Source organism: Bombus vosnesenskii, unplaced genomic scaffold, assembly GCF_011952255.1.
Source record: "Bombus vosnesenskii isolate JDL3184/JDL3185 unplaced genomic scaffold, Bvos_JDL3184-5_v1.1 scf7180000016274, whole genome shotgun sequence".
NCBI classification, from domain to species: domain Eukaryota; kingdom Metazoa; phylum Arthropoda; class Insecta; order Hymenoptera; family Apidae; genus Bombus; species Bombus vosnesenskii.
The window spans coordinates 2543275-2559226 of record NW_022884343.1 but is presented as its reverse complement, the minus strand read 5'-3'; the positions used below and the strand labels follow the sequence as shown (position 1 = coordinate 2559226).

The 15952-nt window shown below is 35.4% G+C and overlaps 1 protein-coding gene across 2 annotated transcripts in view; it reads left to right on the top strand.

The window, feature by feature from the left end:
• Nucleotides 1-1587: 1587 nt before the first annotated feature.
• LOC117242431 overlaps nt 1588-15952 on the top strand; it is an 82043-nt gene continuing 67678 nt past the window's right edge. For both annotated transcript variants that reach the window (XM_033509082.1, XM_033509081.1), the window contains exon 1: nt 1588-2107. The gene's annotated coding sequence lies outside the window, so the exon portion shown is untranslated. The remainder of the gene's footprint in view (nt 2108-15952) is intronic.

The window sequence follows — 15952 nt, the reverse complement described above, 5'->3', positions numbered from 1 at the left end:
CGCCACTTCGGCAGATAACCAATGCATGGATTCGCCATTGCCAACCTATGATTAAAAAATGCTCTAATTAAGCAAAAAAATACAGAAGCTCGTCGACAGTGCTCGCTTTGTTATTGAAGGGAAGAATTAAATATTTTTTAATTGACAAATAGAATTATGGATTAGGAAATTAGAATTAGGTTAATAATTTCGAACTTTCAAAATCATGACTGAATAATACTGCATCTTTCTCTTTATTTTAAAATTGATAAAGATGGTCGAGAATATAATTCAGTATTTTGTTAAATACTATAATGGTATTATGAGGAGATAACAATATTTGCATAGAACGAAATTTCACATAGAATAGCTTCTAAGATGATTATGTGTAATACAATAGCATTTCTTACAATAAATTTGCAAAGAATAGCTTGTTAAATTAATTAAAGAAGTAATCGGGATTCGGTGCGATTTCTTCTTCCGCGAATGAAAGCACGAGACGAGAGAGTGACCCTCTTCTTGATGCTGCTACTAGGTCGTTATAAATTTCTCGAAGAGTCGCATTTCCCTACTTTGTTCCATTTAAAACTCGCAATTATTGTTTTATTATACATTAATTTTAATTAATTACGAGTATCTTAAGACCCACTAAGATTATAGTATACACTTTTATATTTTTTTTATTATTATCGAATATTTTACAATAATGGTCTACGAAGTTTGGAAATAAGCGGAAATGATATTTCATTCTTTTTTATCAACAAAGAAATGCGAATAAAAACGTATAACGTAACAAAGTGTGAAGACAAGTTTATTTCCGTAGTAATCAGAACTTTATTGCACGCAATCATAATTTTCTGTCAACACGTAACGTCATTGCAATTACTTGGTATAAAATATCTTCTGAAATGATTTAATAACTCTGAAACAATTTAGAACCGGTTTTACTTGCATTTGCAAAGTTTGCAGAAAAAGTTTTTCACCTGCAAAAAAAAATGTACCACTTATTAGTAACATCATATAATATTTCTAAATTTGTCCATAAAAAATTAAATTCATTCATAAAATATTTAAGATTTAATATTTTGTAATAATGAATAATAATAAATTTTAATCAGTTACTAAAATCTGCAACATTTTGTAAATCAGAATATCCTCGCAACGATAATTTTCATTCATATAGAATTCCTATATACTGTTTATTAAGAATTGATTCTAAATATAAATTTAAAAGAGAGATGTATTTATTATCAGCATTATGCAACATTTATAAAATCACATATAATATAAATTATTATTATGAATTATTAATATACAACTATTAAAATCATACAACATTCACTCATAAAACATTTATGATTTGCCAGTAATATATTAAATTAACAAAACATTCCAAACTAAAATATCCTCACAGATATACAATTTTAATCGACATAAATACCATATCCTTAAAAAAGTTACGCGTAATTTATCCCTCAAATTAATATTAAAAAATTACTGTATAATAGAATTTAAAAGAATAGTGGCTCGCAACGCTTCTGCGGCGTACCTAGTAACTTTGAGCGTCGCTACAGCAGTCGTGTGGCAGCAGTGGCGCCTGGCGGGGCACGGCTCGGCGAGCATCGGCCGCTCAGTCAAGAAACTCGACTGCACCGAATCACTACGAAGCGAGGTTAAAATCGGTACGAGCCAGGAGCGCGGTGCTCTCTGTAACTCTAGGCTTTGCCTGCACGGCGGTGGCTTTTCTGACGGATTCAGTGTGTCGCGAGTTACTTTCGTGTTCCAGAATTCAGTGTCCGTAAGTTATTCGTGTTCGAGCCGTGTTCCCTAGTGTTCCTTACTTCTCGCGGGTTAAAGGACGAGGCGGAACGGGAACGTCGAAGAAATCGTTTTTCTTTTCTCGACCATCGAATACTTGGACACGCGTCGCTCTCGTACTTTTTCGCGTGCGTACATGTATTTATTCGAGATCCACTGGTCAAAAAAAAAGCAGCCTAGTGACAGTGATGAGTGTTTCTTCGCTTGTGTTCGTGGCCGTTGTTCGGGGCTTACGTGACTGTGACCGTGACTGCTGTACCGCCGCCGCCACCGTGATGTACTTCGCAAGCTCCGCCGTCAAGGAGATGCTGTAAGTCAAATTTTCCGTATAATATTCTAATTCATACTATAACTTTCTCTTTTCGTTACCCGCGAAATTGTAATTCCGTTGGACAGACCTGTGCATCCATTACGGATAGCCTTTGCGTGCTTGTTTATGTGCCGCAGATGGTACGAAGGTCGATCCGGAAATGGGTCGAAATCGTGATTTCCTATCGCGATTATCCATCGTATCTCGTACCTGTCTTCTTTCTATGCTCGTTAGAATTTCTCTGCAACATTCCTTCTTCTAAGTCGTCCGTTGTAAATATTTTGAACATGGCTTTCCATTCGTCTCCGCGTTTTCAAATATTTCATATTTTTTGTACGTATCATATAAACAAAGGCTACTTTAAGTGTTATATTAGAAAGAAATATAGGGTGGATATTGCTTTAGAGAAAAATTGGTAGGAAATTTATTCGGCGACGTAACGAGGCCGTTGCTCTTCGAACCGATAATACACAATTGCAGATGCGAATATTTTTCGTCGCGATTGTCGCGAATTACTCGTTGCCCCGTGTGTACTCAGCCGTACTTTTTTTTTCCCTCTTTCGCGAGAGATAACGAGAGCGCGGGGCAGTTTTTTTGACGTTGGTCTCTCTCGCTGCGCAATAAAGGCGGCTCAAGGCAGCGCTAACATGGTGGCTGTTGCCGACGGAAACGTTGAAAGTCCGACGAAAAGGGTTCCCGATCGGTCGACCAAGGCATTTCCCATTTCCGCCCGTCTTCCGACCGTCCTCTTGAAGCCATAGATTTCTCGACGTGTCACGCTCGTATGTTACGCATATACGTGTATATGCGTGTGCATACGTGTACGTTTCCACGGCGAGGCCGTATGTATCGCTCCTTTGGTCGCCCGTTGAAAATGAAAACCTTACAATCCGCCTGCCTCGAAATTGGTAATTCGAACATATCAGCCGGACCAGTTTCGATTTCGAAATTCGAGCTCTCCGAAGCCATTCTCCGATATCTTACCATTGTAATACCGAATAGCTTCTCTGTTCTTGCTTCGTGCTGGAAACGCAGTTAATCATGCATGAAATTATTACGATTCTTCCGGTGACGATCATCGAATCGTCAACAAATTATGATAAACTGTGGTTATATTAGTTATCACGAGTATCGGGGGAAAATGAATATTGAAACGTCAGGAAATTCCGTAACAGTAGTCACTCGCTGCACGGTGCATATGTACAGCAGTGCCACGTTAACTGACCGAGATTTTACCTCGTTAACTGGCCGGCCTTATCCCCTCCAGTTCTTGGAAGACATTTTGCGATAAGTCTGTAATATTTATAAATATTCATGTGTGTTCAATAAACAAATGTGTCGCATATCCGTATTCATTGAAGAAAGACTTAGAATTTCCTTGAAACATATTTCGCGTTAACTTGATACGTAAGATACATCGTCAAAACGAAGCATTCTATCTGTATCATATGTTAATATCGTGTAACTGACTCTAGTGGTAAATTACATAGTATTTTAACGCTATTTATATATGACGTACATATACAAGTTTTATGTTTCAAATTAAAATTATTTCATTTTAGCGCGGAAAATAGTTTATTTCAACAATTATTATACATATTAACGAATATTGCATACATATTTTACGATTGTGTAATTGGCTCGAATAGTAAATTGAAATTATTTAATACTTGTACTTACATTATGCGATATACATAAACACTGTTTAATTTCTTAGTTGAAAATAGTTCCACAATTATTATGCATATTAACCGAGCATTATTGCAAGTTTTACGGTCGTGTAATTCACTCAAATAGTAAATTACTATTTAATACTTGTATTTACAATATGGTGTATATATATATATATACTAATAATATTTAATTATTTCCTTGTTATGTATATTAAATGACAAATGTATATAAAAATAATTTTCACAATCTTTGAGAGTAACACAGTTAATACGGTCCTGTGAGAATTGTATTGGCTGGCGAGTGGGTATGCGTAGTGGTGCGATTTTTCAAACGGTACTTGATGGCTTGCGTTGATGCACACCGCTTCGGAAATCTATGAAATTGATAGCCACTTACATAACGCGGTATACAGAATCGCGAGAGAATCCAGAAGCGATTAGACGCCATTTTTCACTGGCGTCCTTAACTCATTAAGCAAATAGGGAGTAACGGTTGTCCGTGTGACTGTGTCGCGTCCGTGACGTGTACCGTTCCGAGCAACAGATTTTCGATCCGCCATGTTTTTCTCCGAAACATCGAGTTTCCTTCCGTAATCGTGTTTTCATTCATCCTTTGCCAATTTAACGAGAAAATAATATGCAAATATCGCGTTAATACAACATTATTAATGAATGTAAAATAACGTAACTAAATAGTTTATTATTACTTACTTATTTACTGTTTTGTTAAGATATAAAATAAGTATCAGAATAATAGATAATTTATGGAAGCTTAGTATGCAAACCGGACTGTCTAAATAACCGGATTATCTAAATAAAGATTTAGATAATCATAAAGTACTAGAAATAGTTCGGTTTCTTCAAACTTTATGGGATTTAGAAACTTTGTATGATCTAGAGGAAATAATGGAACAAATTCTTAGAATTTCCTTTCATAACCTCAACATTAAAGAATAGAAATCAATAAAATAAACTGACTGAGAAGAACGAATATACATGAAATTAGCTTTTAATAGGTTATACGTAATGAGAACTGTTAAGCAAATCTGTGGAATTTTCTGTCATCAATTTCCATATCGAATACAGAATTGAACAACATAAATTAATTGAAATCAGACATGGAAAAACATGTTTGTCTTTATCAGGCTAGATAACAAATTCCAAAATGAGTAATCTCGTCAGTCAACCTAAAAACGTTTATATTTCTTCGAAAACATAACATTTGACATAAATAATATACACGGGCATTTTATCGACAGAAATTGAATTTTCGCACCATAAGGCCGTCCATTTTTACCGCATACAAATTCCCCTGGTTTATTTAAATTTATAGGACGTGGAATATTTATGGGACCGTTGAAGATGCTCGAAAGGCGAGACATTCCGCCCGAAATCGACGTCGTTCATAAATTCCCGCCCCTTTTGGCCCACCCACTCGCCTCTTGGCTACATATTAGAAATCGATTTTACGTTTGTCATGCTTCAACTAGCTGTTATTTATCTCGTAATATACGGATTGCAAACGGACTATCTATATTTAGTGCGTTTTGTTCATTTCGTAGAGACTTAGGAGAGAAAAAGGGAGAAAGAAAAAAAAAAAATAATGAAAAAGTGGAAATAGAACGCGAAATATTGAACGCGGTGCGATTCCAGTTTCCTCGAGTCGTTGCAAGTCACGAAAGTTGAACATATGTTGCGCTAATGGCTGCTGTGTGCGTAGGGCTATGCAAATAAAACCTCTTCTCAGTTAAATCGGCCATTAGAGGCACGGTACAGTTACATTTTTATTTACCTGAATATCAAGATCTAAAATTAGCCTGCAAGCCTGCTTCGCTTTATAAGAAGAAAATTTTCTCCCGATTATGTAAATATTCGACAGGGACGTCGTACTTCACAATGTTGGTACAAGTGGGAAAAAATGCTGAAACATAAAATGGCGCTATATCAGGGCAATTATTTCGATAAAATACGTTACATGCTTCGCTATGCTATGGGAAAGAAAAATTCATGAAATATAAAATTACGAAAGCGGTGCAATTATTCTAATAATTATTCGGTATGTATATGGAATAGTATAATAATTGTTATATGATTCATAATAATTGTATGTGTCATTAGTAAAGAAAGAAAAAAAAAAAGAAAAATTGTTAAGACACAGGACTTATTATCGATAAGATCTAAAAATATATCACCGGCTTGTTTCGTGTCATTTTTCCGCAATGCATATGTAAATATTCAATATTAATATAATCTAATAATATTGGTAATTATAATTAATGAATAAACGAGGTTATCTGATATTCGATATAGGAAATTATATACTTTATAATGTTGGTAGCGAAAGAGATTGCACTAAGATGCACAATGGCGGGAAATCGTTTAAATAATTAATTGATATAGAACTGATCTACTTTCTAATGTTGGTAAAAGAAAAACAATTATTAAAATACAAAATGTGGTATGAAAATATAAAATTAGCCCATAAGTTAGCTTATCTTATAAAAGAAACATTTTCCTGTAATTATGTAGGATATTAAATATAAGGATAATATACTTTACGATATTGGTAAAAAAAAGAAAAAAATGTTGGCATGTAAAATGTCACCAAACGAAGGGGAGGTTAATTATTTGAACAAGTATAATAGCGCGTTAAATGGGATTTGGAAAGAGGATAATTATAATTCCGCAAACGAAGCGTAGTTCAAAAGATAAATGTTTGAATTAATAATTGGCAAACAGGAAAAAGGTACGCCACGCGCTGCCTGTTAATTCATAAACTTTTAATCGCATCATTTTTAACGGTATGTAACATGAAAAATGTTAAACAGCCGGGTTTTATCCCGTCGAACGAGCTGCAAACGTAATCTAGGGGAATTACACGTGAATAATGTAACCAGAGGATCAACGGTGTATATTCTTCTATGTCTTTTCTCACTAATCCGGATGTCGCAGTCCTAAACGCCTGATGTTTATTTTAATTCCAACCTTTCTTCGTTCATTATCATTTAAACAACACGAGATAGTGTTTTTAATTAATTCTTAGGATCTTCTTTTCCGTTATGAAGATGATATTTTCTTTTTGAAAGTTCTCGTGTTTTTAGAGGTATTAAATCTAGTAACTTTTTTCTAGTAATCTAGTCGAATAACTCTGAATAACATTTGTTTTTATTACTAGACGAAAGGATACTTTATTTACCTATGTTTTAAAAATAACGAAATGAATTATTCTGACGATAACTCGCAACTCAATTTCAACTTTTATTATCTATCGCGGAACATCGTTGCGGGATAAAAATTATGCATAAGCTCAAAAAGTAAATCGATCAAACTCGAGGAAAATGCATCTACATTTTAGTTTCTAAAAGTGATGGATGTGCAGGTGTATAGTAATTTCTTTGGCGAATCGGTTTATCAGGTAAGGTTTCAAATAAAATTGATGATTTTTCCCACGTTAATTACCTTTGCCTCCTAGTTCTACTTATTAATTATTTAAAATAATACTTTCATTAGAATTATTTATAGATGTCTTGATAGAATTATTCGCAATCATAGGATTTATATATAATCTTGTAGATTTTTTTGCATATTTTAATTCCTTTCTCAATATTTAAGAATTATTTTCAAGTCCTGGAATATTTCTATTTTCTTGAATGCAGAATTTCATAGCGATTTCTAGTTTTCCATTTCTCCCAATTTTACTTAAATTTATATTTATATCAATTATATTAAATTCAATGAAATATCCCTCTGTACCTATAAGTACAGTTCATTTCACATAAAATTTCCTTCAATGTCGAATGAAAGTTCCCGTTCTAAACCCCTTTCTATACAACATAAATCCGCTTTTGTAGCAGAGGAAAAGTCGGAAGAGCAGCGAAGTTCTCTGATCGAAGTCCATAATCGTATCACGTAATTACACGTTACCTGATCGCATATTGTTCACCATGATCGGTAAGGAATTACGGATGGTTCGGATTCATCGATCACGATCCTCTCACTAAACAATAGCATTGTGTTTAGGATTAGCAAAAAGCCTCCTAATTAAGTGAAATATATTTCTATTTACTCTTTTTTTCATTTATTCCTTTCTACCTTTCGTCCCCTTCATTATCGTTCGTTCCTTCTGCGACTTTTTTCTCTTTTTTTTTTTTTTTTCGACACACATTTTATTCTTCCTTTCACCATCAGACCCTCGAACGCAGTACTTCATCAAATTAATTAAAAATATTAGTAAATTGACAAGTTGCAAGTTGATGGACCTTACTTTTAATAATTAATTTAATATTTACAATTTTCTCGTAGAACACACTGCAATAGATCGTTTCGTCATTGTCGTCACATAGGACAATCTAGATGCTTCGTAATTTCTAAAGCTTATTTACAAATTCCTCAAAAATCAAATTATTTTCAATGCAGTTGCCCGATTTGGCTACTCAAAGTGCTTTATTATATATATACAGGGTGGTTGGTAACTGGTGGTACAAGCGTAATGGGGGTGATTCTAGGCGAAAAAAGAAGTCGAAAATATAGAATAAAAATTTTTCGTTCGAGGCTTTGTTTTCGAGAAAATCGACTTTGAATTTGGGCTCGGTACGCGTGCACTTTATCACATCTCGTTATAACGGATCTCACTGTAGATCGTTGTCTCGATGGAAAAATTAAAAAAAAAAATTAAAAAAGAATTTTTATTCTATATTTTCGACTTCTTTTTTCGCGTAGAATCACCCCCTTTCCGCTTGTACCACCAGTTACCAACCACTCTGTATATGTATATCGATTGTTTATATTTTCTTTATATTTCACGGCATATCATTACAAATAGCAATTGGTACAATGAAAAATATGTAGAATCAAAGATGGACAATGTAAGTGGTGGCTAAACGAAAGGCGGATTCGTCGTCATTTTCGAGGTGGGTTTGGCGCGCGTGGAAAAAGTAGGTTGAGCGCCACTCGGCCTGCAGGACCGCCTAGTTTTTGTCGAAATCGATTTGTCGAGGAGGCGTACACGGATCGCGAACATTGAGACGCTTCCGAGTCGTCTTACCCAGTAATCGTATAATCTGCTGTTATCAAGAATCTTGTTCACGCTATGCTCCGTAGAAAAACAAATACACCAACCATTCTAGAGACAAATATAGGAAACTTGATCTAGGGGAATTTTTAGGGAATAACAAAATTAGAATTTAATATAAACGGTGGGTTTTGTTTTTTAGAAAACTTGAATCTGATATGGAATATACACCTCTTGAAAGAAATTGGATTTAGATGAATTTCCTGAGGGATCTCTAAGATTAGAAAGTAATTTGAAATATAAACATTTCGCAATACGTCTACAGGAATTTTTAGGGATTTCTAGAATTACAGAGATGTAAGTTTTTAATTGCCATACATTTGCAAGTTTTCTATTAGCCGGTTTTCTGTAGTTAATTTTCTATTTCATTTTTATGCTACTTTATGTCTTCAAAAAGTCCTCAAAATACTTGTGATAATTATTAAAGTCTTGCTGAGGTTATACAAATGAGGTTTTTAAGACAAATGTTATAGGCTCGATATTAATTACAATAATAGAAATCAATAACGGTTACACGACTCAGCTAAGGGCTAGACGACTTAGTTAAAAATCACAATGAAATGAAGAAAAGGCTGGCAACGCGTGACTCAATAGATCAGAGGTATCGTGTTTACAAAGATTGGCGGCCATTATAGTAAAAATGGCGTGAGATGGGTGGTGACAGAAGAAATTCGACTACGCGAATCTTGTTTATTCGATTCGAATGGAAATTACAAGCTCATTGCTTGCCTTGGGGAAATAGGACTAGTTTGCACCCGGAACTCCTTTTCCAAGCGAAATCAACGATCATTTATTTCGGTGGCGGCCATTAACTTCTTACACTAGCACCCCCGCACTACCGCAGCCATCATGAAAATTTGATCGAACACAAAATTCCAGCGTCATGAATGAGAAAGATGCATGAATTATTCATTTTCATAATTAATTTCGCTTTGATATTTATTATTGACATTCCACCGCATCAATGTTTAATTAGCGACCATCTGCATTTCCCATTTTGTTGATCCCATGTAATGATGGATTAATGATTTTTTAAACAAGTTTTTTTCTCTTTTTTTTAATAAAAAATGATGGAAAATTGGGAGTTGTGAATCAGCGGTGGAAAGTTCGGGAAATTCCATTGGGAAATTATTTTATTTTGGCGATCGATGTTTGCTAGGTGTAACTATGTATCAATCTAAAGACGATGTAAATTTAGAAATAACATGAGGAAGATAAAATTATCTTGTCTGGATGATAATTATTTGCCACTTGTAATTGTAAATCAAGCCAAGATCGAGTTTATAAAAGATGGAGTTTAAGAAAATAATTGTATATTCAGATGAGAAAAACGAGATGGAATAATAAATATTTAAACAAAAAAATAGTTAATATATCGTCAGAAAGAGATTTGTCGTTCTCCGAGATACGATTAAGAATTCCTGAAATCTCGCAAAAAATTGCTTTCGTCTCTCATTACGTAAATACTTAAAATTCATAAATTACCAATACAACCGATTACTTTTATAGCGAGTTTCCTTCTATTCGACAGTAGATGATGTTATTTAATAACCACTGCAAAATGAAATTGTCGAGACATATCAGCTCATCGAGGCGATTCATCGAATAATTTCTCGAATTTTCTCTACATTCTCACACTAACCTAAAACCGTCAATTTCTTCCTTTTTCCTAACATAAAGCCGTAGTTTCGTTATATAAACCAATTAGTCCAATCGATTTCTCCTTTGTCAATCGGTTATCGTCGCAGGAATTAGAACGTCGAAACCGTGAGTTGCCGTGGAACCGTGTCGATCATCGATTTCTCGATGATTCTTATTAATTAACGAGTCGCCGGCTCGTAATCCTTCGATTGAAATTCAGGCACGCCTCAACATAAGCGTTCAAAGTAATTAACACCACAGTAGATGGATCTCGGAGAAACAAAAGAAAGATTTTAGTACGGATAGATAGGGGCAGATGGCGGCGCGATTGCGCGTAGATTTCTCCGCGATCGGTCTCATCGATTCGTCGCATACTTCGCGGCTATCTTCCCTCGTTACGCGTGAGATTTTCGAGCCGCTGCGTGAATATTTCAGCGATAATACGCCATCTAAAATAGTCATAATTTATTCGACGAATCCACGCGACCGATCGCCAGTAGTAATTGGTCTTTGCTCGATTAATGCAACGTACAGTATCGTATTGATTAATCACGCGAGATTATGCCAATTTTAACGATATACGAAGCGTGGAATGCGTGCCAGATGAGCACAGATCAAGCAAGACTTTGTTTTATTTCAATTACTAGATGGCTGAATAGTTCTATATTCTTATGAATTCGCGATTATTATGCTTATTGAATATTGATTATCTTCCATGGTTTTTCTGATAGTTAAGTCAGTCTAAGTATATGCACACATTTGTTAAAAAAATACTACAGAATAATTTGTGCTGCGATTTAGCTTATCACCGGGAGATTATATTTTATAGAGATTTTTTTAAGATATTGGCTCTAGGTAATTTTAGAGTACGCTGGTATTATAATTTGATATAAAACTTTAAATATATAAGACTTTTCCTTAATACGGTAGATCTAAGGGATTTTTTGGAAACTCTAGGATTAGAATTTAATATAAAATGTACACTTTTTCCAATAAGCTGGAACTAGAGGGATTTTTAGAAAAACTTGAGGGAAATTTGGGACTGGAATTTAATACAGTATGAAATACGAACCTTTTTGATTTCATTTTGATGATGAGATTTTTTTAAGGTTAGGTCTATCTGGAATTTTCAGGGCATACTAGAATTAAAATTTAATATTAAACGTAGACTTATTTTAATACATTGGAACTAAGGGCGTTTTAGAGAATTCTGGAATTGGAATTTAGTACAAAATGTAGGTTTCCTAAAAAGAAGTTGAGTTTGACGAGAGGATTAGAAAATCTTAAGATTAGGATCTACAAGGAAATGTTGCATACTAATCGCTAGAACGCGTTAATGGGTAATCCTAAGTCAGAGAATCGATGGAGAGAATACCATTTGATGTCCGTCGGTGAAAACCAGTTTCGTTGTTCGGTTAAAAACAGGATTTCAGCGGGGAAAACTCTGTTTCCCGGCAACAGCATTATATTCGCAACTCCCCCCCTCTTCCCTCCTCTACGCCTGCGTTTTCGTGGAAACAGGAATTCCATTAGAGCTTTCAAATCGGCTGACTCTTTCATCAGACAGGATCGATTCCACCGTCATCGTCTATTCGAATTAAAACGAGCCGCGCGTCGTTTCAGACTTCGCAGAACGTATCAATCTGCGCGCCGCCATTGCAGAAGGGGGGGGGGGGGAGTCAGTCGCTGCAGTAAAATTAACAGAGATACGTCCGTAAAAAGAATTCGTGGAACTTCGTTGGTACGAAAATAAACATTAATAAATTCCTATTAAAATTTATTCGAACTTACATCTGAATATATTACAGTTTTGTCATTGAACGAAATAAACATACACATCGGATTGTGTATGTATGTAACAAAGTCCATGCTAATTTCTACGCCTAAAGAAATATTGAAAATAAATTATTTAAGAGGCGTAAAAACACATGTATTCGAATTCCTTCGTGAAAGGTACGATAAAACTGTAGAGAGAAAAGAAAAAAAAAACGCTGCTTGGTCATAAATGTATTTTTATATGAAAATAATAACACGCGATGCGATCTTTTATGAAGACTTGAACGAATGTGCCTAATGTTAATAAATATTTCAATGTTGAAACAGTTTCATAGTGGTTGCATAATATCGGTATCGATTCTTCGTGGATTTATCGTAACACGTGGAATCGTCGAAGGTCTTGCGGTGGTGTTAAAGTTTCGCGCAACAGCTCACGGCATTTTGCACCGAAACTTGGCGACGAAATTCTACGGGCAATTTGCACGGCGTATAGGCTGCCGCGCAAGTGGGTCAGCCTCTTGGTATCCGCGTGAAAAAAGCTTAAGGCGCTGTCTGCGGCCGTTTCACTCGGCTCTTAACGCGTTCAGCGCAGCAGATAATGTCGACGCGAACCGCGTCCGATGCAGGCATCGCGAAAATTCCACTTGCTGTTTCGAGAATTTTTATCGATGTAATCGTCTCTCTCGCGAAGAAATGACAAAAAAAAAAACGACGACAAAAACATGGCAAAAAACGAAGACCGTATCACGTAGAATATTTAGTATGTAGCACTATGTTTTTCTAATAAATTATGCATTGATGTTTTTCTAAAGCAGGTCTTAAAGTATTTCCTTTAAGGACTGTGATAATTTTTTTCCTTTTTTTTTTTTTTTTTTTGTTCCCACACAGTATCGCGTTTTTTCACATTCGCAAGAAATTATACCGTGTACGTGCATTGCTGGAGATATATCTCGAACTTTTTCTGTGGATCTTAGGAAATGAACGTGATCACGTAGTTCTACGTGTTTTAAAGTTCGTATTAAATTACGCTTTAGATATAGGTTATACTATACAGTGTTCTGTGTTTGATATTTCGGTATTAGGAATAGATTTCGAGAACTTTCTCTATGCAAATATTTTGGAAACTGGTCGTTGCCACGTAGCACTGCGTTTTTCTTTTTTTTTTTTTTTTAAATTCGCAATAAATTACATTCTATGTAAGTCTTATCACGTTAATATCTCGTTTGAAGCGGCTCGTGTGGATTTTCACTCGGAAAATTAACATTAGCCCGTAGTGCTACGTTTTGCAAAATGCACAGCAAATTGCACTGGAGAAATTACGGTTTGGTCGTTGGACGAAATAAACAGATTTTCTTTCGGCAGCGTATTAATAGCCCATCGATGGTGGTTCTCGCGCAATTGTGCCTGCGAACATGGTACAGACAGCAATCGATACGACGGGTACGTAGTCAAGTATCGCGTGAAACGGTAACCAATGTGTTAACACGCTGTCGGCCCAGAAATACGAAGGAAATGTTAACACTTTCACAACCGCCTACATAAGGGCAGAGAAAATCGCTGGGAACAGCTGCACGCTGTCGACTAAATTACTAATAAGGGAAACAGTATCCATATTGTGCTACGCATTATATTTATCAAAATATTTGAAAATCAAATATTATAAAATAATCATGCTTGAATCCTATCTTGTATTAATAGAATACAATTTTCTCGTTCGATGAAAAGGAGTTTGAAAATTTGTTAATACACTTTTGGTTAAGGGTTTGGACTAGTATTGCGTAAATTTTTCATTTCGCTTTAAATACAGTGTGACAGGGTTAATAGGTTTTGCATACATATATCGAAGGTGTTGGTAAAATGTGAAAGGTGTTAAGCTTTCTAACACTGTTGCTTTTGCACGATTCTTATATTATATCGATGGGTCGTTAGTGAGGTGAATTTTGTGTTGGTATCACTGGTAGAGTAAGTTTGGTACCACTGAAATGGCGCAACGCGATTTTGCGGTACCGATACCTAGGCGAGGCTGACGAAAATACACCTCACCCGTTCTTTAATCGTCTGGCCTGCCTCTATCGAAGCCAAATCTATCCTGGTTAAGTGAAACGGCATAACATTGTCGCGGAAGGGCAATCCATAATTAATTTCCATAGTTTAATCAGAAAACGTAGTTTGTCATAATTCTTGGACGAGGCCGGGAGGAACTTTCCATTCGTTTCTTCGTTCATTTTCTTCGGAAGGAAGAAAAAAGGTTCTTCAAACTTCGTCAAACTTCGTGAAATTGTGGTATCTTCGACAGAGGAAAAAATATTCATGAAGAAAGCGTTGAGCAAATTCCTGGAATTGACTTACATAACCTTAATCTTTGAAAAAAAAAGGACAGAATTCAATAATGTAAGTTTATAGAAAATAAATTGCAGATTGGTTAATAGAAAATTAGTTCTTAATAGTTTAAGCTTGGTACAACCGTGTTTCCTATCGAACCTAACCTCAAATCTCCAATAAAGTAAAACCGTATTACGCAATTTGATAAAAGTTAGTATACTATAGTTCATATTTAGTCGAACTTTCTGAAATTTGTTTTGTATAATAAGCTTTTTAATATTTTAGTTTTTGAGCAAGTTAAAATAGTATTATAAAGTTTCATCTGTATCGAACGATTTATCCGCAATTTAAATAAAAAGGTACGGGATGTAAAAATTGGGAAGTAAAATATTTTTCGTGGAAATATTTTATGGTGGAGCAATTTTTACGTTTAGGAATATATATTCGGACACGTCTGACCGCGTACTACCTCAAGCATGTTCCGGACTGTCGATTCGTAAATAAATCGCGGTAGACGTCGCTAAATCACGTTTACTACATCGGTACTAGGGCCGCATCGTTTGGTGTTGCGATCGCGCAGCTTTGCACACACGCGACACATCCTGCCGCTCTCGAAAGACTGCTACGTGCCATTACCGGCTGACATGTTTGGACATCATTGTTTATAAGCGCTTTTACGCCGATCAGGACACCGCCGCCTCTGTGTACTAAACGCTAATTGATCAAAGGAAACAGTATCTTGTAACATCTCGCAGGCGATTGACGTACGTATCACTACATGATATAGAAAGTGATTCTTGTCGATCATTTATTACAATAAAGTCGAATTTACACTGTCACACGGAAGGAAGCACACGGTGGACGAACGCTGTTAGCATCCTTGTCACATACGCGGATGGGAAATGAAACAGTGTAAATTCGGCTTAACGAAGACCAAAATTACGATGTGAAATAGATTGAATTTATGTTAATTAATCCTCAATAGTTTCATTGGATCATAAATGATTCGTATATTACATTTAAATTCAATTGTATACCATGATACAATACTGTAGTATAATACCAAATTTCAGTGATGATATGGTAATATAATGTAATATAGTGATACTATACGACATCTATCTATTTTTCAAAAAATTCCTACAAATATAAGGCGGCATTTACCATAAGGCGCATTAACCTCTCTCTCTCTCTCTCTCTCTCGCTCTCTCGCTCTCTCATAATGATGTTACGACTTCCAATAAATGGAGAAACGTTATACACAAAACGCGACAGAATGATAAAATCCCGAATGTGCAGAATGAAACCTGGAAGAAAGAACCGTATCGATCTTTCAAAGTCCCGCCGAGTTTCGTTAATCGA